We start from the raw sequence: 24,066 nt of genomic DNA, 5'->3' as shown, positions 1-24,066 counted from the left end.
GAGTTAATTAGACGATTCAAGTGATTCGTTGAACACCCTACTAGTATACTTTTTCATGATATTCTAATATTTAGAGATAGGATTTTTGAGTTTTCTTAAGCTGTAAGCCAAAATCAGCAATATTAAAATAATAAAAGGCTTGCAATATTTCAGTTGATTTGTAATGAATCCAGAATGCATGACATTTGTTTTTTTAATTGCATTACAGAAAATAAAGAACTTTATCACAATATTCTAATTTTCTGAGACAGTCCTGTATATATCTATATCTATATATCTATATCTATATCTATGGATCTGGAACACATTGCTGTGTCCGGGCTGGCAGTCACGCAGGTTGGTCAAGGGGATACCGAAGAAATTGTTAAAGCCGTGGACGCTCGGGTGGTGGCAGTAATCATCACTGCTCTTACAGTTAAGTCCTATGTGCCATTTTCCTGGGAACAAGAAGACGTTTTAAAAAGAAAAAATTTGAGAAAACAAACATGAAAACTGAATGTCAAGAACATGTCATTTAAGAGTAACAGTGGACAAACTAACTGTATCTGTGTCTGCTATAAAGAGCCATAAAGTCCAGCGCAGCTACCGGGCTATATTACATTGGCATTAACATTCAAACACGGAATTTAAACCGGGTAGTGCTGGATAACAAGTCTGGGGATCAGGTTGGCTCAATTGTCAATCACACTTTGTGTTCATGTTACGAAGTCATTAACCCTTTAACACCAAACGACACGTAGCACAAGCAAAACTTTGAATTACATCAGGGTTTACGCTATCGGAAAAATGTCAATGGTTTCCGAAAGCTGAGACTCTGCAGCATATATTCTTATTCTTATATATTCTTATAGATTCATTATGATAACTTCACTTATGGCTCTCCCGGAAGCCCGCGAAACAGTGCTTTTGTTTTGAGCGTATACACACAGACAACACAGCGGAGAAATAGAGCCGGAAAACAGCGGATTTCATTAAAATGGAAGCTAGACGGTATGTAAATCAACACTTGTATTGCGTGGTGACTTGTTTAAAACAGTGTACCAAGTCTGTAAGGTTGTACTAGGTGTGTAATTGTACTTTATATGCGGAAATGTGCGCGTCTTCTTCAAGTAGCCTGCGTCCTAGCAGAGGCTGTGGGCAGGCTGGAGATGGAGATGAGGAGGTGTCACCAGAGATCACATTCAGGGCTGTAGAGGGAGAAGCTGTGGGGATGCTGGAGGATCTGGTGATGCTGTCAGAGACAGAAGCCCCTCACCACATCATCAAAGATGGCAGACTGAGGCAGAGCCCGATGATGGAGTCCCTCAACCACCCCAGGTGTCCAACCCCTCTCGATATGGGAAACCCAGCACCAGGTGACATTTATTCCCACTTTGATGCTGCAGTTTTCAAACCCCTCTGTGAATACACAAACAAGAATGCAGCCAAAAACCTGCAGAGAGGGAGACAGTTCATCTGGACTGAAATAACTCCAGAAGAAATTAAGAAGTTCACAGGCATGTTGCTGTACATGTCAGTTTTGGACCTGCAGAAAGATGAGCAACTTTTGGTGTAAGCAAACCATTTTCCATGGGTCATTCCCTGCCACTGTCATGTCCCCAGACTGTACAGGACAGTTCATGGCCATTTGATCTAATCTTCATACGAGTGACCCAGAGAAGAATGAGGAAAATGATCAGAAAATGGGCACCGAGGATTGTGACCACCTCCACTGGGTCAGACCTCTCATGGAAAGGATATGCATGAACTGCAAGGCCATCTACCACCCAAGACAGCACCTTGCAGTGGACAAGAGGATGGTTGGTACCAAGGCCAGGCTCAGCATCAAGCAGTACATGAAGGCCAAGCCAACAAAGTGGGGGCTGAAGTTTTTTGTACCTGCTGTCATGAACGGCTACACCATCGACTTCAAGCTCTAAACTCTGCATGAGCACTGCCTGGAAGTGTAAAGACTGTGATGTGGGCCTGTGATTGCGTGCGCGTGATTGCGTGCGTGCCATGGGGAGATTGTGTGCGCATGCGTGCCGCGGTTTCTATTTAGTTCTCCCCTCTCCTTTCTTCCGCTCTGTAGGTGTGTGCACACGTGTGTGTGTGTGTGTGTGTCAGCTGCGAAGCCCCGCCCTTCGTAAAACGGAGCGAAGGAGAGAATGTGAATGCGCAAAGTAGACAGTACAAACTGAAACGTGCACATAAATTAGATCAATAGCATAAGCGTTTAGTTTATTTAATAAAAGAGCACCTGTGAGTGTGAAAAGTGAGTTGTGAATAACGAAAATATATATATGTATATTTTTTATTTAAAACAAAAAACACCTTGAATTTCAGGCGGGGCGCAGCGCCCTGCCAAGACAATGGTAGGGGAAACACTGGTGTTAAAGGGTTAACCTGGACTGTGCAAATGCATGTATTTGATTGGCCACCATAGTGTGTTGCCAGATGATGTTGTATAGCGTTGCAGCAAAATTATAGCCGGGTTCAACTTTATTCTCAACTATAACTCCTGTTAGTGATGAGCCTGATTGTTCCATCAATGATGAATTGAACATTGAATTCTCAGGTATTTATCCGTATATTTTATCTATAAACTATTAATAACACATCATTTTACACCACAAATAGCATTTACTATCATCAGTAGAAATTCATGTTTATCATTTCGTAGGCCCTTTAAGCAGCGAAAGATGGCGGAGAGGAGTTCATCCATGAGCTGGCGGAGCTTCGGATTGATGGCGTCTGGTATATTTTATTTTCTACGTTTATGGAAACATCGCAGGGATTCAGCCATACATGTTTGACTCAGTCTGTTGTGCACCGAAATCGGGGTCTAGCTGACGTATCAGGACGTTAAGTGTAGCTAGCATTTTTTATTTTGTTTATGTTGTTTGTTAGCGTGTAACTGTCAGTGGATGACACAGCGTTAGTTTCTTTGCAGGTGTGTTGTTGAATTCTGTTTTCTGTGTCGATATGTCTCCGTTTGCGTAGTAGACAGCGATTGGTTGCTGGAGCAAGCTTATCCGGGTTACGTTTGAATCTCAGATTTTAGGGAAGTGCACAGACATTTCCCACTTCAGTAGAGGAATGTGAAAACATCAGTCCCAAATCAGTAAAGTCAAGGTTAGGTATTTTTAGGCGACATAAACATAAGGAAAACACATTTTTGAGTGGAGGGGATCTTTAACATTTCATGGATGAAAAAAGTCAATGTAGTCTGAACACAAGATTTTTATAAACAAAAAAGGAAACCAAATTGGGGGGAATATGGAAGCCAAAAGGGGGGGTACAAAAGTTAAAGAATGGGTGGGGCACCGGTCCCACTGGTTGGTAAGGATGCCTGTCTGGAGGCATGATTATCAGGTGACACTCTACACCAGGGGTGGGGAACATCCGGGGGTGGGGAACATCCGGGGGTGGGGAACATCCGGCCTCCGGGCCGTATACGGCCCGCGAGACCATTTGATCCGGCCCTCGAGGTAATTCGTAAAACGCTCGCAAATAAAATCCACTAGCAAAAAAAACTAGACAGCAATATTTTAAATGGGCGACTGACTGTTTTTCCTGGCCAAGGTTAGGGTCCTTGAACACAACACGAGCGGAACTTGTCATCACGTGGTCACGTCATGTCAAATAACTTCAATTTTAAACGAGACTGTCGTTGACATCAGCGAACGCAGCATGGCGAGTGTAAAACAGAAAGCTGGATGTGGAATGTCGCACTTTCCAGGAGAAATAATCTCGAGCGTCATTACTGCACGAAACATGCCGAACTGCATGAGCTGAAAGGACGAGTGTCCACTTCGCCCCCACAACGTTTGGATAAAGTTAACGCTCTTCGGCGGAGTTTGGCCCAACAAGCAGCTCTCTCCAGAGCAGAACATGAAAACATGGAAAGATAGATAGGTAGACCACCACACCAAGAACAGACTGTTCCACCACTGCTGTGCAATTATCACTGCCATTTACAAGACTCACTTTATTTTCTATCAACCACTTGGTACTTATATTATTTGTTATTCTATTTAATTATTGTTTACTGCCTTTTTACTTCATATGTTCTTTTGCTGTGACAAGATACATTTCCCCGTTGTGGGACTAATAAAGGATTTCAGATTTCCGATAAAACGGAAAGATACATGGATAAAAAAAGTTGCTTTTTTGCACAGCATGAAAGAAAGGTGAAATGAATGGGCTGTGTCTCAAAGAAAATTTGCAGAGGTTATGAGTTCAATAATTAGTATGGCCCTCGAAGGATGTTGTAAAAAAAAAAATGGCCCTTGATAGGAAAAAGGTTCCTCACCCCTGCTCTACACCCTCCCAGGGACAACAGTGAAGTTAGTGGTGACAAGTAAGATAGTTAAAGATTTTGCCACTCCAAATTGGTAAGGGAAGGAGGTAAAATGATGGTAGGTAAAAATATAAAAATAAAAAAGGAAATCCAACATCTACAGGTATAAAGCTATAAAAGTAGCAGTCAGAATGATTGTAGTAGCAACTACATTTAAGCCATCCAGCCCCACAGAAACATGTTTTTACCTCAGTGTTGTATTGCCGTAGCAGCCCAGGTCTCCAATTCCCAGGTCATCCACCATCATCAGGACAAAATTGGTCTTGCTGCTTTCTTGAAGTGACACACAGCTCACCTCTAGCATTGGTTAGCAGCAGCAACAGAGAGGGAGGAAGCCACGTGGACCTCATGTCGTCAGAGCAGAGAGACTAGAGGAGAAATCACATGATTTGATACAGGTGTAGTTATAGGCCCACTGATTTTCTTATAGCGCCAATAGCATCCACACATCCTGGAACTTCCTTCCACTAACTAAAGTCGACACTGTTTATAGTGCACATAAACTACACAGGAATTGTGTGTGCAACAGGTAGGCACCTGTTAGACAAGTAAATGTGAAGGTGTGTCTGCCCTCTAACAATTATTTTCATTATCAGCCGCTGCCACTGTTTTGTATGTAAACAGCCATCATGCAGAATTTGGCTACCGGTCAATCTGTAAATTCACCAACATTATGCTCATTTGCCAAAATTCTGCATGATGGCCGTTTTCCTAAATAAACAGTATAATAATGAGAAAATGATTTTGTAAATACAATAGTTTTTCTCAAACTTTGTTTTTACAGATCATTTAAACTGGACATTATTATTGGACCTTTTTTTCCCCCCAATTTATTTGTTTTCAATTTTAGGCAACATTCTTTAAACAATTATAATTATAATAATCTGAATTATTTGCCATTTTATTTTTATTTTATTATTTGAGAGGCTAAACTAAATCAGAAATGTGGCTAGCAATTCACATTCACATTAAGCAAATGTGTATCAGTAAAATTACCTTACTTAGGCCTAATTATTATTCTGAATGTACTTTACGCAAGTATTTTATTGGTACTTTACTTAAGCATTTTACAATTCTATTTCACTGCATTTCAGAGGGAAAAAATATCGCTTTTTTTTACTCCACTCCATTTACTTCAGCTAAACATAAGCAAGCAACTACAACATTAAAATGCATTTTGCACGATGATGCATCACCTGTCATCATGAAAAAGAAAATAAATATTTGTCCAGTGGTCTGTGCAATAAATGTATTTTCTGTACGATTCCAATAATTTTGAACATTTCTATAGTCAAAATCGCTGAATTTGCGTATTCTCTGTTTAGATACAGGAGAGATGCGAGCTGAACCTCACCTCGGATTGCGCAATCCCTCGCAAACTAGGTTGAGCGCATGCATTTGGCGCGTGCTTGTTGCTATCTATCTCTCTGTATGTCGCCAATATAATGTTTACAGACACTTTTATTATGAGTCCTGACTTTTGTCAGGTAAATTAATCCTGATCTTCATTAATCCACACTGGAAAGACTATCACATGTATTTGTCCTACCTCAATCAATATGTATTACGACACTACGAATATGTTTCTGCACTATTATGTATTTTCTGCACAATTATGTATTTTCTGCACAACTATGTATTACAAACATAATAGGGGCACTTCCCCTTTAAGAGTAACAGGTCAACAAACCATCACTTCCGGACTGCTGACGGAGGAGCGTGTAGGCGCCAAACTGGGACCAATGAGGAGAAGGTCAACGCCTACTCCATGTATTAGATGCGAATTTTCAAATGTTTGGGCACACCTGGAGCGGAGCCGTGAGACCGTAACGATGGGGCTTTTTGAGCCATGCGGTCTATGGAAACGGCGACGCGAAATGTGTCCTCAGCTGAGAATATTTTCTTTGTTTGACTTATTGCGTTAAATAAATATATAGATTACATCAGGAGATTGCTGTTTTGATTCGACATTTAAGCTCCGAGTTCTTCAGCTTTTTCCTACCCTTTAATTGGCGTCCCTGGGTGGGCATCCCGAAAGGAGAAGTGAAGAACGATCGCCGAGTATCGTTGACTGGTATTCATTGCACGTGCAAAAGATCAGGTGAGGGTGAACACCGGTTAAAAACAAATATTCACTGCAGGTAGACTAGGAAAACTTATTAATGAATGCCAGCAACAATGTTCGACGGTCATAGCTAATACAACTGCTGTTAAACGATAAAAAGCAATCCTGAATGTTGAAATACAAGTGATAAGAGCAAGCATCGAAGATATTAATGATGTTAACGATATGTATGAAAAGCTTTTGGAGAGCTCCAGCATTGTCTGGTTAGAGTTCTAGGAGAACTTATATTTATTCAACCAAATCCCTGGGGGTGTCCGGGCTGGTACCGGATAAAGCTTATGGTAAGCTTGCATTGAATGTAGTTTAATACGAAAACACCTTTGGAAGGTAGCTAAGAAAGCTTAGTTAGTTTAATGTTAAAAAAGTCCTTTGGAAGGCAGATAGGTATAGTTTAATTGAAAGACTTCTGGGAAGCCTAGCATTAGAGGCTAGTGTTGTTTACCAAAGGAGGATAGTGATTATAATCCTGAATTACGTGAGAACCGATGACGATCGCCTCATAGTCTCAGATGTTGTATATCATCTTCTTTGCGGCAAGCATAGTGTAAAACATGTAAAGATTTGTGTATTGTTGTATTGTTGTGAGTAAAGTGTGACTAAAGCAGGCCTAAGGCGAGGCTAAGCTAGCGTTGATATTTAGCTAATGCATTGGAGTTTGTAGAACGGGTGAAAACTGTTCTAACTGACTGGGGGACGGTTGTGAAATCAAACAGAACCGTGGAGTGTATGTGAAGTAGTTTTAAGTTGGAAAACTGTGAAAGAAGGAGACGTTTTTGCGAAAGGCCTCAGAGATTAGGACCAGCTAACGGTGGCCACGTGATGCTGGGTCGCTAATTCCGCCTATGATGTGATGTTACGAGGCATGTGAGAGTAAATTGTGATAAACCAAACCTTGAGTCTTATGCTGGAGCAGTTTTGGGTGGAAATAAAATGCATAAGTGATGTAGTGACCGAGTGATTAAAACCAAAAATGCGAGTTTTCTCCAAACTGGAAGGAGAGAAAATTTAGAACAAAGAAACCTCCATTTTCTCTTCATCCGGTTGATAGCTAAATGCCTCTGGTGGACAAAATTGAGACTACAACTAAAAGTTTATAGAAACTTTACAAAATTTAAACACCTCCACCTATAGGACGGCAATTAAAGCGCACCTAAATTTAAAACCGTGCACCAGCAGACAAATTGGTAAATTACAATTAAAATCCAATTGAATTGAGGAAAGCTAAAGAGAAGAAAAAGGTGAAACCAGAACCCCAGACTGTAGACCGGACGTGAGAAAAAGGACTGACGTGAGAAAAAGGACTGACAAGAGAACATGACTCCCCAGCAACGGGGATCCACACTTCCGGAACCAGGTTGTATATCTGCATTCACACACACTATCATAGTCAATTAAAGGAGGCTGAATTGTAAAGTGTAGAAAACTGTCTCTTATATGTTTTTGAGAAAACATGTTTAATAAGTATGTGGATGACAGATATGTAGACTTTTTGTGTAATTCTGGAGCAGACAGAAATGATTAGAACAGAACAGAGCCGCAAAATACCAGCTAATGATAGATTACGTTCAGAATAATAAATAATAATAAAAGACTTTAGTCAAGAAGTGTCAGCATAACTCATTTAACACACACGGTCACGGCTTCTTTGTATCCCTCTGTAAAAGGCCGGCGTGATTTCCTCTTGGATGGCTGTCCGTTCCCACCTCTCCCAAAAATATTCAAACCTCATGACATTTTGTGAAAGACTATAATCGTCGACAGACGAATAGTAGGGAGATAGAATCTTCTGAGAGTTTAGTCTAAACAGTGTAGGGAGCTAGAAGCTCCTGAGGGTCCGATCGTAAATGTCATGAGGAAGAAATATGGTGAAGAGAGTTTGTAAGATAATAGGGAATGAAACAGCTGACAAATTATTTAAGAAAATAAAGTTTTGGTAAACTCATCTGCTTTAGAAATACTGGACTATAAGAAGCCTTTTATTTAAACAGCAGACTTCATGACATTAGTATTAACACAGAACCATGGAGATAAGAGTAGACCAGTGATTCACTACTCGTCACAACTAGACCCAGTAGATAAGGCGATGCCTGACTGCACATGAGCAGTAACTGCAGCTTCAATGGCAGGTCAGGCCTCTGCATCAAGTGTTATTCAGGCCATTGACTTTAACAGTGACACATGCAGTGTCAGTTTTGTTTTCACAACCGCATCTGACTATAGAATAATGTACAACTTTGATCCATCTACATTATTTCCAACAGCTGAGGACGGAGAATCACATGACTGAACGACAGAGACGGACAAGGAACTTCACCAAGACCAGACTTGACTGACGTTCCCTAAGAGGAACCAGAGATAGAAATGTTTGTTAACGGATCATGTAAAGTAACCTAGAGGATCCGAATGTGACAAGATCTCTGTAGTGACACAGACCGACGTATTAAAAGCAGAAGCTCTACCCAATCATCTGTCAGCAGAGCAGCAGAACTGATAGCATTGACAGAGACATGCAGATAAAAGAAAGACAAAGTTGTAAATATCTACACAGACAGTAACTATGCATGTTCAACATGTGTTTGCTCAACAAGTACAGCATAAAGGTATGGTAACATTGACTAACAAACATATTACTCACTCTAATAGAAGACTTATTGAAGGCAGTACAGCTACCAAAGTATATTGCTTTATATAAAGGCACAACACGTATGATAAGAACTGATCCAGTTTCAGTAGACAACAATATGTAAATGAGAAGACAAACACACCAGAACACAAGACAGATATTGAAAGAGATGCAGAATGCAGCTACAAAGTAAGAACAAGCCGTTTGGACTAAGAATAATTACATACAAGACAGAGACGACTGACGAAAGAACACTTGACCAGAGAAGAACTCAGTACTACCGAGAATGATATAAATGTGTATTGAGACACGGTATTTGACCATGTCTCAAAAGGGGGAGTATTATATTGAGTATTATATTAATAGAGTATATTCATAGCATTTGATTCAAAGGCCGAATGCCGAGAAACGGATATTCTGAACTAAATAAATATGAAGGAAATAAATGTAGTTTAACGATTATAGACGTGTATATAAAATGAGCTGAAGTATTTCCAACACATACAGTAGACGCTATGACAGTAGCTAAAGTGTTTACAGCTAAATGAACTGTAAAATAAGGTAATGTGGGTAAAGGATAATAATAATAATAATAATAATGATGATAATAATAAGCTTTATGTAAGAATTGCAGGTCAAAGTACTTGCACTGCAAAAACATAAAACATTAGACAGAATAAGAACATTTACGGTACAATAATCAGTGTTGATGTAAATAAGTGTGAAAGACTAATGGTATAAAAGAACACTGGAAATCATGCCAAGTTTCCCTATCTGTGCCGGGAAAACTATCAGAGCCATATTTAGAAATATACCACCATTTGGAAAGGAAGAAGAGGGAGAGAAAAATATATCCTGGTGACACATAAATATATCACCACTCCTGTGAGAGACACTGACTCCATAAAGCAGAAACTGGACCTCTTCGTGGTGAAGTCTGACTACACAGGGAGGTGGTACCCATAGGGGCGCTTGTCTCACCATCAGTGAAGATTCAACAACCCGAAGTTTTAGAAGGGGACTGTGACATGGGGGTCAGAGTCATCACAGGAGGGTGAGTATAGCCCTGTACACCTGAGACTGCACAACCACATCAAATTTGATTTCTGTGACGTAATAACCTGTCCCTCTTCCCTAACAATATGCAGAACAGATCAGGTGGGCAGAGGAGCACAGCTGCCACGGAGAGGAGTGACATGTAAGAAAATAAATGATTGTGATCCATTATTCCTCACCATCGTTTCATCGCATCCCAGAGATTAGAGACTGTTTGTTTTAGGCAGCAGAGGTTTTAGGAGCAGGTCCACAAGGACACTTTAGGATAAAGGTAGAAAACAAGAAGACTGCAATCTCCAAGCAGTCAGTAGGAAAGGATATCAAGTTACTACAGTAAGAAATAGAATAGCAGGGAGACAGGATATGTGGAGAAGAATATGTGGCTTGACTGCAAACTGTATACCACTAGCTCAGTAAATATATTGTGTGTGTGTGTGTACCAGTCAGGCCCAGTCCCAGTAATACTCGGACCAATAACAGAGTAAACCTGTCTGTTAACAATGATGCACAGTGTAACAGAACCACTCAGCCCAATTTGCAAAAATCTCATTAAGAGATTTCCAACTCACAGAACCAATAGCACAAGACTGAAATATGTGCATTGATGACACTGGTCGAGTGTTTCTATGTTTGGCCCACAACAGGTCAAACTCTTGTAAGCTTGAACTCGGCTGAAGAGAAACACAGCACCTGGGGAGAGCTTCAGCTCCACAGCATACAAGAGATGCAGTAGGAGTCCCCCGGGGAGTGCCAGAGATCAAATTGGAGCAGGTTTTGACTCATTGTTTTTATGATGGGCAACTACTAATAAGAATGTGGACTAATTACATTCATTGCATCTAACAGAGGTTTATTAATTATTACAAGGGATGCCGTTAAGGGACAAGCTGAACAACAAGCAGCTTCCAGCTTATTGACATGATAGAATGTTTTTAGACATGCTCCGAGCAGAGAAAGGAGGTGTGTGTGCCATGTTGGATCATCCTGTTGCACAATTATATCAAATAATACTGTTTCAGAGAGATCAGTTACTAGAGCCTTACAAAGATTGACAACATTATATAAAGAATTAGCAGAGAATTCAGGGGTAGAGAATTAGTCTGGTGATGCTATGGAAAGACGGTCCGGGAGATGGAGAGTTCTCATGTCACTGGTATCTTCAGCATTAATAGCTATATCAATATTAATTTGTACATTATCTCCACCGATTTATATTTTGTAAATATTTATGCATTTTTTATATTCATGTGCCAGCTAACCCAGAGCAAATTCTTTGTAGGTGAAAACCTACATGACAAGAAAGATTATTCTGATTCTAAATACTTACTGTATGTGGATGTTGTTATATACCATAAATTAGAAGCCGCATGACGAGATTGATTGATTCCACAATAACAAAACAAATGTACACGAGTATCAGCCCCTCTCCATAGATTTATGCAATTTGATAGAACTAGCCTGATTACAGAACGGAATTGCATTAGACATGGTGCTAGCTGAAAAAGGGGGTGTCTGCAAATTGTTTGGCTCTGTGTTGTACTTTCATCCCAAATAACACAGCCCCTGATGGATCCTTTACCAGAGCTTTGAAAGGACTTGACCGACTCAGCAAAGAGCCAGCATCAAACAGTGGGGTACTCATAGACTATGATATAGAGCAGGAACACGACAGCCAGGAAGATGATTTCGTGTGAATAACTCTACAAAGTGTTCTTTGCTGCCATACCGAAGCCACTGACTTTATTGTAGTTACAGTCTCTCAGTCGTATACAGATATTACAATCTTATACAGACATTAAAAGTTTACTAATATTTACTGTCTTTTACTGGAAGTGTTTTTTATTATACTGAAGCTAATTGTCTTTATGCTGGAATAACAAATGAAGTTCTTTGGTTTTATACAGAAGGTATTTTTATGACTGGAATAAAAACAAGTGCACTATGAATGTATTCTTGTATACCATATGATGAATTTGTACACCACTCGGTGCCTTATATTTACTGGAGATTATACACACCATAAATGGTGTGTAAAGGGGGAATTGTCAGGTAAATTAATCCTGATCTTCATTAATCCACACTGGAAAGACTATCACATGTATTTGTCCTACCTCAATCAATATGTATTACGACACTACGAATATGTTTCTGCACTATTATGTATTTTCTGCACAATTATGTATTTTCTGCACAACTATGTATTACAAACATAATAGGGGCACTTCCCCTTTAAGAGTAACAGGTCAACAAACCATCACTTCCGGACTGCTGACGGAGGAGCGTGTAGGCGCCAAACTGGGACCAATGAGGAGAAGGTCAACGCCTACTCCATGTATTAGATGCGAATTTTCAAATGTTTGGGCACACCTGGAGCGGAGCCGTGAGACCGTAACGATGGGGCTTTTTGAGCCATGCGGTCTATGGAAACGGCGACGCGAAATGTGTCCTCAGCTGAGAATATTTTCTTTGTTTGACTTATTGCGTTAAATAAATATATAGATTACATCAGGAGATTGCTGTTTTGATTCGACATTTAAGCTCCGAGTTCTTCAGCTTTTTCCTACCCTTTACTTTGCATAGTCTACCTAATGTATGTAATATATTTAATCTTGCTGATGTGACATAAAACCACAGTGAGAAGACCTCACCAGGTGAGGCAGACAGTACTCTGCCACACTGAAGAGGGCTCACGTGAGACATAAACGTAAACAAGCTAAGCTAGCTAACATCAGAGTCAAGTGCACTGTAGCACCGTTTAGTTTAGTTTTGTTCTCCGACTGACGGCCAAAAATGGAAGATTATATATCTAAGCTTAAACCATTCTCAAAACTGGAAGATAAGAACCTTTACAAACAAGTAATGGAGATTTTTGTCCAGAATGATAGGCGCATGGACTTAATTTACATGTAGGCTAAAGGTAAGACCACTATTTTATTGAAAATGGGATCTGACCGAGAAAACAATCCAATATTTAAATTAAAAACTAAACGTTGACTTTAAATAAAATATTATGTTTTTTTTGTTATCCTTTTGTTGAACAGTCTGATAGTCAAACAGTCAAAATTAAATCAAAGCATCAGACTAAAAAAGCTTTTAAAAATAACTGAATATTTTGATTAACATCCGTTTTGTGGCACAGCACTCTTTACTTTCATTTGTATTGAAGGAGAATGAATTGTGGAATTGCGACGGCAAATTTAGAACACATGGAGGGTGCAGAGCAAATACCGCTCTCTGAGCCGCTATAAATGTAGCTTCTTTTTGGCCAAATATGTACCTTACCTGTGTGTGTGTGTGTGTGTGTGTGTGTGTGTGTGTGTGTGTGTGTGTGTGTGTGTGTGTGTGTGTGTGTGTGTAAAGAATGTTGATATAAGATAACATAACCAGTAGTCATGCTGCCAAGTAGTCACCAGTAGTCATGCTGCCAAGAAAATGGTGAATAAACTACTCTGTTGGGTTCATATATTTGTAAATCTGACTCTGAAAGAGTGAGTGCCTCACCAGCCATGCACCTCACCGCACGTCACTGACTAGTACTAATAATATAGTATTTCGACATTGCAATGTTGATATTTTACTAAAGTAAAGACTCATCAGTCATTTAGATGCAGGCTCACATGGTGTCATACAGTAATGTTAGCATGCAAAGAAAACTACGTGAGCAGTTATACACTTACCTAGAGAGCTACTTCTTATGCACTCAAACTTTCCGGAATTAAGGATTGTGCGAGGTGGGAATCTCACGATCCGTCGAGTTTGATTTTGCTGTCAAGCTAGCCGTAATATAACAGCGCTTCCGGTCTTTCCGGAGTTTCAAAACAAAACTTGAGCGACACGTTGCAGTGATGAAAATAAATATTTGTGGGAGAAACACAATCTGGAATATTCAGTAAGTGTTTCTATTTGTTAAACATTTTTCATATTTTATAGGAACACAGTTTATTAGAATTGTTTGCCTATATGTTTAAAAAAATGTTTTAATCAAATCTGATGAAATATGAAAAATAGATAGTTATTTTTACTGAGCTTTGAAAACTGAGACCACCTCTCTTCATGATGCCTTTTTATAAAGCATACTGACATCCCTTCAGAATCTACATCTGTAAATCTCAAAGCTGGGCTCGGCTCCAGGGTCTCTCAGGGGGATTCAAGGAAAATGGTCAATTATAGTATAATTTGAAAATAAATAGATCCGTCAAGGGAAGACAGTGCCCCATAGTATAAATCCTGGAGCCCCTTTAAACTACTAAACTGTGGCTAATATTTTTGGTATATTTTTCACCCAACAATTATGTCCAGAGACGGGAAATTGTTATCATAATTTAAGGACAGTGTTTTGGTACCCCTATAATCACATGTGGATACAGCCTGGGGCCCGGGATGCCTTTGACTATTTAAAAAAACAAAACACTTTAAGAGATAGGCAGCTAAAAATGCAGATTTTTTCTATTTAGATGTTATTTCTGCTATTTGGATATTGTAGAGTATATTTATCTTTAGCTTGTATGTTCATATGCAGCTTCTTTATCTGAATGAATTTATGTGCCAAACTGATATACTACTTGATGTAAACACCACATAACATCTTTTCTGGTACACGCTAAGGACCTGTGTGTCTCACTGTAGCTGATTCCAGGTGAAACCATACATCTTGTAGATAATGCTGACTGTGTGTCCCTGGGCTCCCAGGATGGAAGCAGCCTGCCAATGTTTGGGTATCTGACTCTACATAACAGAACCACAAATGCTCACATGACATCATAAACTACCACAATGCTTACGAGGCCCATTGCACGGCAACAATACATGTTTCTTCAAGCGCATATGCTTCTAAACTGGACATTTTTACATTTCATTATTTTTCCTTTGTCCCACTTCCCATTGTTCCATCTGCTGCAATCATTTTACTGTTTGTGTATGTGACTGATCACAACTCCAGGCAGAACACTGTGCATGCAAAATGTCAGTGATTTAAAATAAATATTAATCTCACTGTTTTTGTTTTTACTTTAGCTTTTGCAGGTGCAGCACAGCAAGACGCAAACCAGGCTTCCAAGATAACACCATACCAACACAGTTGTGTGTCTGACTGAAGTTGAGATGTAACAAAAGTATTGCCCCGTGTGAGGGTTGAACTCACGACCTTCAGATTATGAGACTGACGCGCTGCCTACTGCGCCAACAAGGCTCAATTTGAAAAAGTCATCACCACAAAAATCTTGTTGTAGTATGCCTCCGGCACCCAGGTTCTAGTTGCAGTCTGTATCCATGTCTGTCCCACATATCAACACTTATTAATAATAATTTTATTTTTAATAATTGTTAATAACATAATTTTAGATTATGAGATATGGTGGTGGTTTTAGTTGCTGCCACCATTGAGCCCCTGAGCAAGGCACTGAACTCTAGGTTGCACCAGGTGGACTGTCCCTGTAGTTAGTTCACTGTAAATCGCTCTGGATTAGAGCGTCTGGTAAAATGACATGTGTGTTAAATTGTCATAATTAGCATAAGAATGAATTTATTGGTTTTGGACGTAACAGTGACCTTGACACCAAATTCTATTCTGTATATTTATCTGCCATTGCAGTTTGTGCTTCTAACTCTAAATAACTCCATGTAAAATCCAAAAATGTAGAATCACATGTTGCAATTTGTTGAAACGAATACCCATAGACAAGAAAAGACTGTTGCATTGGCCGGGAATCGAACCCGGGCCTCCCGCGTGGCAGGCGAGAATTCTACCACTGAACCACCAATGCTCACATGATAAACGTTATTACGATTTTGATATGCTGGGCGATAGCACAGCCAGGGAGAAACGCGAGAAATACATTTTAATTCATTAATTCGACATCCAGAGCTAGTGTTACAGACAAGGTTTGTACAACCGGGAGACGGGTTAGTCTTTCCTTTAGTACAGTCAGTTCAGGACAAGGGAGAAAGTAAAAGAGAAATATGGTTCCCTGAAGCAACACACATAATCAGGAAACGCAGCAGCAAAAAGACAAAGAAAAATGGTCAGCGCAAATCTTGAGAGGCTGAACATTTTCACCATAGCGGATCTTCTCCATGGTAAAAATACAATCAGACATCAGACATATGCAATTGCAGCTCTAAAAGTGAAGCTGAATGAGGTCGAGCAGAGGAAGACTGCCGATAGTCTTTTAGCCCAAATAAACATGAATAGGGAAGTAAGACGCCTGAAACGTGACAATGTCCTGGCGGCAGAGAACACCAGCCAACGAATACTGTAATGAGTTGAAGGAGGTCCATGTCAGGTCTGCCAACAGAATGAGGCCTGTGAGTATCTCCAACGGCCTCTCAGTCAAAGGAGCACAGAAGCTCCTAATGATCTGTCAGAGGTGCAGGAGAAGCTGAAGACAGAAGTGGAGCTCTGGGCTACAAATACAGGCAGGCAGGGACATCCGAGCCAAGCTGCAGGAAGTACTGGAAAATGACCCAAGATGCCCCCAAAGACGACGTGATCGAGAAGGAAGAAGAGAAAGTGGTTTCCCTAAAGATCAGGCAGCTGCAGAAAGTTGTGGACCACTCAATCAATCAGGTTTGGGACGAACAAGAGGTTAAGCGAAAGAGCCAGCAAGAAAAGATTGACGAGGGAAAAGGAGAGAGTTCTGGAAATGAAGGTGCGAGATAAGACCCAGATGTCCAGACCAAGAAGAACTGATTGGTCAGGATGTTTGGATGCTGATGTAAAGGTGAGGATTAGCAGGACAAACATATTAGTTCTGTGTGACATCATATCATATTTACACAACCTGAGAAAGAAATCCAGTTTTATATTTACACAAACAAAAACAAAAAAGAAGACACTGGATCAAACGTTAAAACTAAAAGTACTGGACACACAGTTCAAATAGTTAGCTAGAAGTCAGATGTTAGCAAGCTAGTCAACGGTTGAAATGATTATGTAAAAGTATAGATATAAAGATATATAGATATAAAGATATATATAGACAGACAGACAGGTTATTACAGTTTTTGTATTACAGGTTATACAGATAATCTATATATTGTTTTATGTCTGTCTGTTTGAAAGTTAAATAGAGAGACAGACAGACATAAAAATATATATACAATAATTTAAAAAAAACATCTAAATACATTTTTAACCCCAAACCCCTGTTTCTTTGCTGTATATAATTATAAGTTGCATTTTGGTCAATATAACGTGTCTCATATTAAAACATCTTAAAAACTAAAGTTGATGCCCAGCAGTTTCTGAAAACATTTAAAAACTAAAGAATTCCCCTCTGTAGCAACGGGCAAACATACATACTATACTATGACTTTTTATGCAACACACACAACTAACAAATGAAGTATATTCATATTAGTAAATGATTTCGGTCACAACCTTATCAGAAAGTTCCCTAAAAGATGTTCAGGCATCCCATTGGACTAACTTAGATCTAAAGTTTGGACTTCATTGGAGCACAGAAGTAATATTTACAGGACTAAAGGGAGTTTGTGTGGGTAGTATAAGCTACCAATCTGCTTATACAGATTTCATCAGGTTTAGCCTTAAATATTTCAACATATCAGGGAGTTAACTGCACTGATATACAACCATGTGTAAAATTAACAGCAAATAACAGCCATGAGTTTAACTTCCATAGGAGGTCACTTAAAACAATTCGTAAATGGACCACCGGGGAGTGCAATATGCAAAGATTTGAAACTTTAAATATCCAAATGTGGTTTAATCTTTCAAGATGTGTGAAACTACTCTAACTGCTACAGTTTTAGATAATGTAATAGAATGATTTAGGTGCCTCATATGGCAAAAAGAGGGAATTCTAACATATCCTGCAAGTGTTCCCCAAGGCTGAAAATGAGTAAATACATTAAGAATTAATTTACAACATACTATGCTGTGACTTTATTCATGACTTTTTATATACTATATACACACTATATTCTGACATTTTTATGACACTTTTTTTTTACATTCTGTAATATGTTTTAATGTCATTGTTATGGCATACTACATTATGACTTTTTTATTAAATACTAAAATATGACTTTTACTTCTATGACCTTTTAATTACTTTTTTATATTGTATATATTTTTTTAATACTATGACTTTTTATTATTTTTATGATATGCTATATGACTTTCTTTAATGACATTTTTATAACATATACTTAATTTGTCCATTTGAAGTGTATCAGTGTTGGATCCTGTGCGGACAGTAGGGGGCAGCAGCGGAGCGTTTGTGACTGTCAGTGAGTTGAATGGGTGACGTCACGGATCAGCAGCTGGGCGGGTCTTAGGTTCTGTGAACTTTTTACTACTTTTTAGCTACTTTTCAGGTTCACTTTTTAACACCATGCCTGTCCAGTGAAGACCACGTGTCTCCACATTTTGGAGTTATTTGGGAATTTTTCTGATGAACTGAAGGATCAATTGTTTCTTTATGGGTTGAGAAAATTATTCTTACATACATATAGATAAATACACTATTTGAACATAAAACAGTTGAGCTTTGTGCTGATTCTACATATATTAGCCTACCTAACCGTAAACCTTTTATGGAAATTATAAATTTTTAGGTTGACCAATATGTTCTCTGATTTAAAAATACAGAAACTATTAAATATGTTTAATGAGCATACAAACATTGGCCTCCACAGGTGAGCCAGTTAAAACGGTTACTATAACCTTCTTGATTACATTTTTATGAGTAATATTCCAAATATGAGTAATATTTAAAATAGCATATATCATAGTTGTCATAGTCATACCACCAGTTGACACCGTCAATATAGCTGTTGGGAAATCTATGAGTTTTCCTCTTGATAGATCTGATCATATCTATAGATTTGTAATGGAAGATCACAGCTAGTAACTAATGGTTTGCACTGCAGAGCAGCTACACGCTAATGAAAAGGAAAGCAAATCCCTGAAAATTAAAAAATCAGATTTCTCACTTTGCACTTGAACTGGACACGAGTTGACAAAGCCAAACTGTGGAAAGCGAACTCTTGGAGTTTTAATCTACTTGTGTAAACCGCCGAGCTTGAAGAAGGACCTTCAGTGGACCACAGAGCATCAACACCTGCTGGTGGTCGCCAACCCTTTGGAATGATTTATAGCATTAAAAGCTGTATCAGTAGAGCAATCAGCAAAACCTTTTGAGTTTAAACCTCAACAGTTCATACTATGTTGTAAGGCCTGTTGGAAAAACACAGATTTGGTGACAAGAAACTTTCACTCGACGATATCTTGTTCCCCTCAAGTGGCGTAAACTCATACCTGTCAACCCTCCCGTTTTTCCCGGGATTATCCCGTACTTTTGCTTCTATCCCGTTTTCCTCCCGTTTAAATATTTTCCCGTAATTATCCCGTATTTTTAACCTTTAAAAAAAAAAGGCCTAATTAAAAAAAGTTTACAGTGGCCTCCGGTAGAGCAGGTGGCAGTATTATGTTTAACATGAGCTGAAAAACGTTATCCGCCAGTAAACACACAGAAGAAGAAAACAAGAACAATAACACAGAAGAAGACGAAAACATATGGATGAGAGTCACAGTGAACGGGAGATAGATGGAGACGCAGTTGTATCTGCTAAAAAAGTTAAAACTTTATGCAAGTAACTAGACAAATGGGAGGAGACCTTCCCTTATTTAATAAAAAGCAGAGTCGGGCAAATTTATGCTTTTTGTAAAGTGTGCCATTCAGATTTTAGCTTTGTACACGACGGAATAAGCGATGTTCGCTAGTATGAACAATTGTCCAAGCACAAGCACGCCAAGAGGCACAAAACATACACTGTCAATGACTTCATGTGTGACAAGAACTGTTTCAGAGGCAAACCAAGTGACCAAAACTAAGGGAATGATGTGAATGCTTTGCGTCAAAAATAATGTAGCCTTCAGCTTCTGCGATGATTTCAGTCGCAGTGTAGCGGACATGTTTCCCAACTCTGCCATCGCAACGAAGTCCTCGTCGGGGGAAACAAAAGCCACACAACTCATCCATCATCAAATAAATTGATGATATTAACTAATAAATACAATACAGTCGGGATCACCAACAGTTGTTAGGATTCATTCTCTGGGAAACATAAATGTGTGTCCCAAAGTTTAGGATAATGAGTGCAGTGCCCGTTCGGGATGTGCTCGTGCTGCTGCTTCTTGGGTTTCTAAGGGAGTCTACCTACATGTTTACGGTAGCAACGCTACAGTCTATGCATCATGATGTTATGGCCCCATTAAATGTGTGTGCCCCAGTTTGATGAACGCTTTGGAAGGAAGTCAAAGTTCTGACTGACCAACACCATAGACCAGGCCTTTTCAACTATATTGTTCAGGGGGCCACATTTTTAGAAAGCTAAGGGCCCGGTGACCGGACATTTCCCTCAGCTATTATTCTCGGCCCTCTCTGTCACGATCTGTTTGTACTCTGTTTACTGTTTTATTTTGACGTTTCACTCCCCCTTGTGTCATGTCTTGTTTTACTTCCTGCCCTTGTGTTTTTTTCCCTCCCCCTGTGATCATTGATTTGGTCCTCCTGTGTCCATTCTCCCTGACCTTGTGTCTTTCTCTCCAGCTGTGTCTCGTTCCCCTCATTAGTTTCTGTGTATATACATCCCTGTCTGTTTCATTGTTCCTTGTCGGGTTGTCATTGATGTTACCTGGTGTCCTGCTCGTGGCGTCCTAGTGGCTTCCTCCGATTGGTTTGTGTTATTTTGTTACTTTGGAATCACCTTGGTTTAATGGAAGGCATGCTTTTGTTATATCATCGTCTGCTGAACTGCTTTTGGGTCCTCCCCTACACCACAACGTGACAGTACAACCCGACCAGGTATGGCCCCAGCAGTTACCATGGAGGAGGAACTCTATGACCTCTCCTACACACTGATGTATATGAGCCAATGAGTGGAGGAGAGCTTCCGGTTGGGGGTCGAACAGGCTGCCCTAAGATTGGCTTCAGAATTTCCTTAATACTCCTCACACAATGTGAACCGGGGGATCTTGAGCCTGCAACCCGCCGGCTCCAGCCCCTGACCCATTCCTGGGTACTCTCCTGGCCCTGGGAGGTCCGCGGAGTGTCCAGATCACCACCAGCTGATTTCTCCTAATAAGGTATGCACAGTAAGAATAGTAAGAATAACTAGCGTAATATACTGTAAATAAATGTGACAACACAGCGTATCCCTTGTTCTAATGTCTTTCTTCTCATTTCTGGTATTTTAAAAGGTGAAGTGTCTGTTGTGTTCAAAATAACTTGGATACAACAATAACACCTCATCGACACTGAATAGAGCCCTGCATGAAAACAAGGAGACCAACCAAGGTGGACCAAGATCAGGTAAGCCATTTTAGGATGCAATGATAGTAACATAAAATGACGTGGTACGTTTATAATAGACAACCTTAATTTATATTTTATATGTGACTAATTAATGACATCTGTAATTGAATACTGCATTTGTTTGTCATCAGGACAGAAGAATGATGTGGATGAGGCCTTGGTCAATATGGTGATTGAGGATTCCCAGCCCTTCACTATTGTGGAGGACAAAGTGTTCATAAAGCTTTCAACCCTAACTATGTTTTCCCCACATAAAGCATGTTTCCCAATTTCCCCATATTTGCCATTCCAACAGTATTCTCTTTCCTTTAGGCTTTGAAAGCTATGGTGGAGGACAGATGCAAGGAATCCAAGGAGAAAGCCAAAGCTATTGTGTCGAAGGCATCTGCAGTTAGTTTAACATCATCATATGTGGACCTCTATCAACATTGATGCGTATCTAGCTGTGACATGCCATTTTATAGATGCAAGCACCTCTTTGTATTCTTGTTTTAGGGGTAGGGGTTTAGGGGCACAAGTAAAAGCAGCACTTATGTCACAGTGGGGTATTACACACAAAGTTACTTGCCTTGTGACTGATGGCGCAGCAAATATGGGTGCTTGTGCCAGGGAGTTTCGTTTGCATCACACAATTTGTGCAGCGCATACATTGAATCTTGACCAAAACACTGTTGTCTGACATCTGGGCAAACTCCAGGAAGATAGTGGGCTATTTCAAGAGCAGCACCACTACAAAGGTGAATTCCTTTATTTTATTGCAATATTCTAAACAAAGCTGATTTGTTGCTGCTGCAGTGACACTTGAATTAATCACTTTTCATTGGCAATTTTTATAGGAGAGGCTGACACGGGTGCAGGAGCAAATGGGCTGGCCGGCACTGAAGCTGATTCAAGAAGTTGATTCACGCTGGAATAGCACATACCAGGCTCGTTTAATTTTTTTAATAAATAAAGAAAGAAAAACAAGCTCAAAATTGTCTGAGCCATATGGCGTCATCGAAAGAGCCATAGGTTCCCGACCCCTGCCCTAAACAGGAAGTCGGCCATCTTGAATGCAATGTTCAATATTTGGCGATATTCTGCGGTTTACAGGTGACATACTTTAATAAACTCCTCCTAAAGATTTCATCCAATCGACTTCAAATTTGGTCAGTATTATCTAAAGACCTTCAGGATGAAAACATAACTAAAGCTTTCATTTTCGAAGGAACGCCCTTGCCGTGGCGTTGCTGCCATTTTGAGCAATTTACCAAAAAAGAGGAAGTTGTTGTCACTTCAGCAAACATTCTCCTACCTCCTCCAAATTTCGTATTATAAGATTAATAAGAGTCGCGGCCTGCAGACATCCAGGTGCAAATATTGACTTATAGTAGAGTCAAAGTGCCACCTACTGGCAACAGGAAGTTACAGTTGCTATACTTTGGCATAGTGCTCTTAGCAGGATAACCAGATCACCCTTATAATTAGTCAGCTCAATGTTAAGACCTTCCCCTTGGCAGACTGCAAAGCCTTTGCGTTTTCATGGAACGCTGTTGCCGTGGCATCATTCGCCTTGAAACATGAGGTTGTTTTTAGGGTCAAAGGATTTCTGAAAACAGACAAACCTTAGCACACACATTAACAGTGATAAAATGTGTAAACTGATACGTTTTTTGGGATTGGGTGTCGTTCATTAGCGCCCCCTAACAGCCATCGCGGTAGGTTTCACCTAGATGTACGAAATTTGCCAGGCACGTGTATCTTATTTAAACTTTGTTTTAAAAGGTATGGGGCTATAATTTTAGAATTTTCAATTTAGTGTGATTATTTTTTTGTTTGCATTTTAAGGAATTTTAGGGCAATTTTTGCCGTCTGCAGGCTCCGTACTTTAACTATTTCCTCCTAAAGTGTTTACCCGATTGACTTCCAATTTAGTGAGTGTAATCTTGAGACCTTTCTGAGCAAACAATATTGAAAATCTCGAGTTTACGCTGAACTATTTAGCCGTTCTGTGGTGGTCAAATAGTTCAAATAGTTAAAACAGGAAATTGTTGAGCATGGAATATACACTCCAAATTTCTTGTGCTTGATTTACAACCAATATTTACGCACAGTCATAGCGCCACCTCATGGCAACAGGTAGTTACCCTTATGTGACAAAAATCATCCCATTGACATGACACTTACAGTCTGGTCTACACCTGAGGTGCGAGTACGATTACTACGTGCTCTCTAGTGCCACATAGTGGACACAGGAAGTGACCTCAGCTAACGGCCTGACGTGCGCATAGCGTGAGGGCCAACTCATCGTTGCTTGTAACTTTCATTTTATTTGTTTTTAAAGCACTACATGGACACTCTGGGTTCTTTGTATTTTATTAAGTTATTTGTGCAATACTGATATGTTATGTTTTTATCATGATATTGTATGCTTTTACTAATTTACTTATATTCTGTTATCTAAGTCAGTGTTTTTATTGGACTATTCCTTCCTTTCTCCTTTTTTTAAATGTGCTCTATGAATAAACTTGACTTGACACACACACTGAAAAAGACATCAGTGTGTGAATATGGATAAGAATGAGGCATGATGCAATCATTG

At 39.6% G+C, this 24,066-nt stretch overlaps 2 long non-coding RNA genes and 2 other non-coding genes across 4 annotated transcripts; 1 reads left to right on the top strand and 3 right to left on the bottom strand.

Annotated features, from left to right (window-relative positions):
* Nucleotides 1–296: 296 nt before the first annotated feature.
* On the bottom strand, nt 297–13,955 carry LOC115020896 (uncharacterized). The gene is made up of 3 exons (XR_003833697.1): nt 13,824–13,955; nt 4,531–4,710; nt 297–437 (listed from the first exon to the last, which is right to left on the bottom strand). It is a non-coding gene; the product is annotated as an uncharacterized LOC115020896 (long non-coding RNA).
* Nucleotides 13,956–15,261: 1,306 nt separating this feature from the next.
* trnam-cau (transfer RNA methionine (anticodon CAU)) lies at nt 15,262–15,334 on the bottom strand. The gene has a single exon. It is a non-coding gene; the product is annotated as a tRNA-Met (tRNA).
* A 503-nt stretch (nt 15,335–15,837) lies between these two features.
* On the bottom strand, nt 15,838–15,908 carry trnag-gcc (transfer RNA glycine (anticodon GCC)). Its single transcript has one exon. It is a non-coding gene; the product is annotated as a tRNA-Gly (tRNA).
* Nucleotides 15,909–20,800: 4,892 nt separating this feature from the next.
* Nucleotides 20,801–24,007, top strand: LOC115020263 (uncharacterized). Its single transcript, XR_003833555.1, has 5 exons — nt 20,801–21,256; nt 21,371–21,482; nt 21,617–21,654; nt 21,798–22,222; nt 22,322–24,007. It is a non-coding gene; the product is annotated as an uncharacterized LOC115020263 (long non-coding RNA).
* Nucleotides 24,008–24,066: the final 59 nt, after the last annotated feature.

This window comes from Cottoperca gobio, chromosome 2, assembly GCF_900634415.1.
Source record: "Cottoperca gobio chromosome 2, fCotGob3.1, whole genome shotgun sequence".
NCBI lineage: Eukaryota > Metazoa > Chordata > Actinopteri > Perciformes > Bovichtidae > Cottoperca > Cottoperca gobio.
The sequence above is the reverse complement of the archived record's forward strand: the minus strand, read 5'-3'. Positions and strand labels throughout refer to the sequence as shown.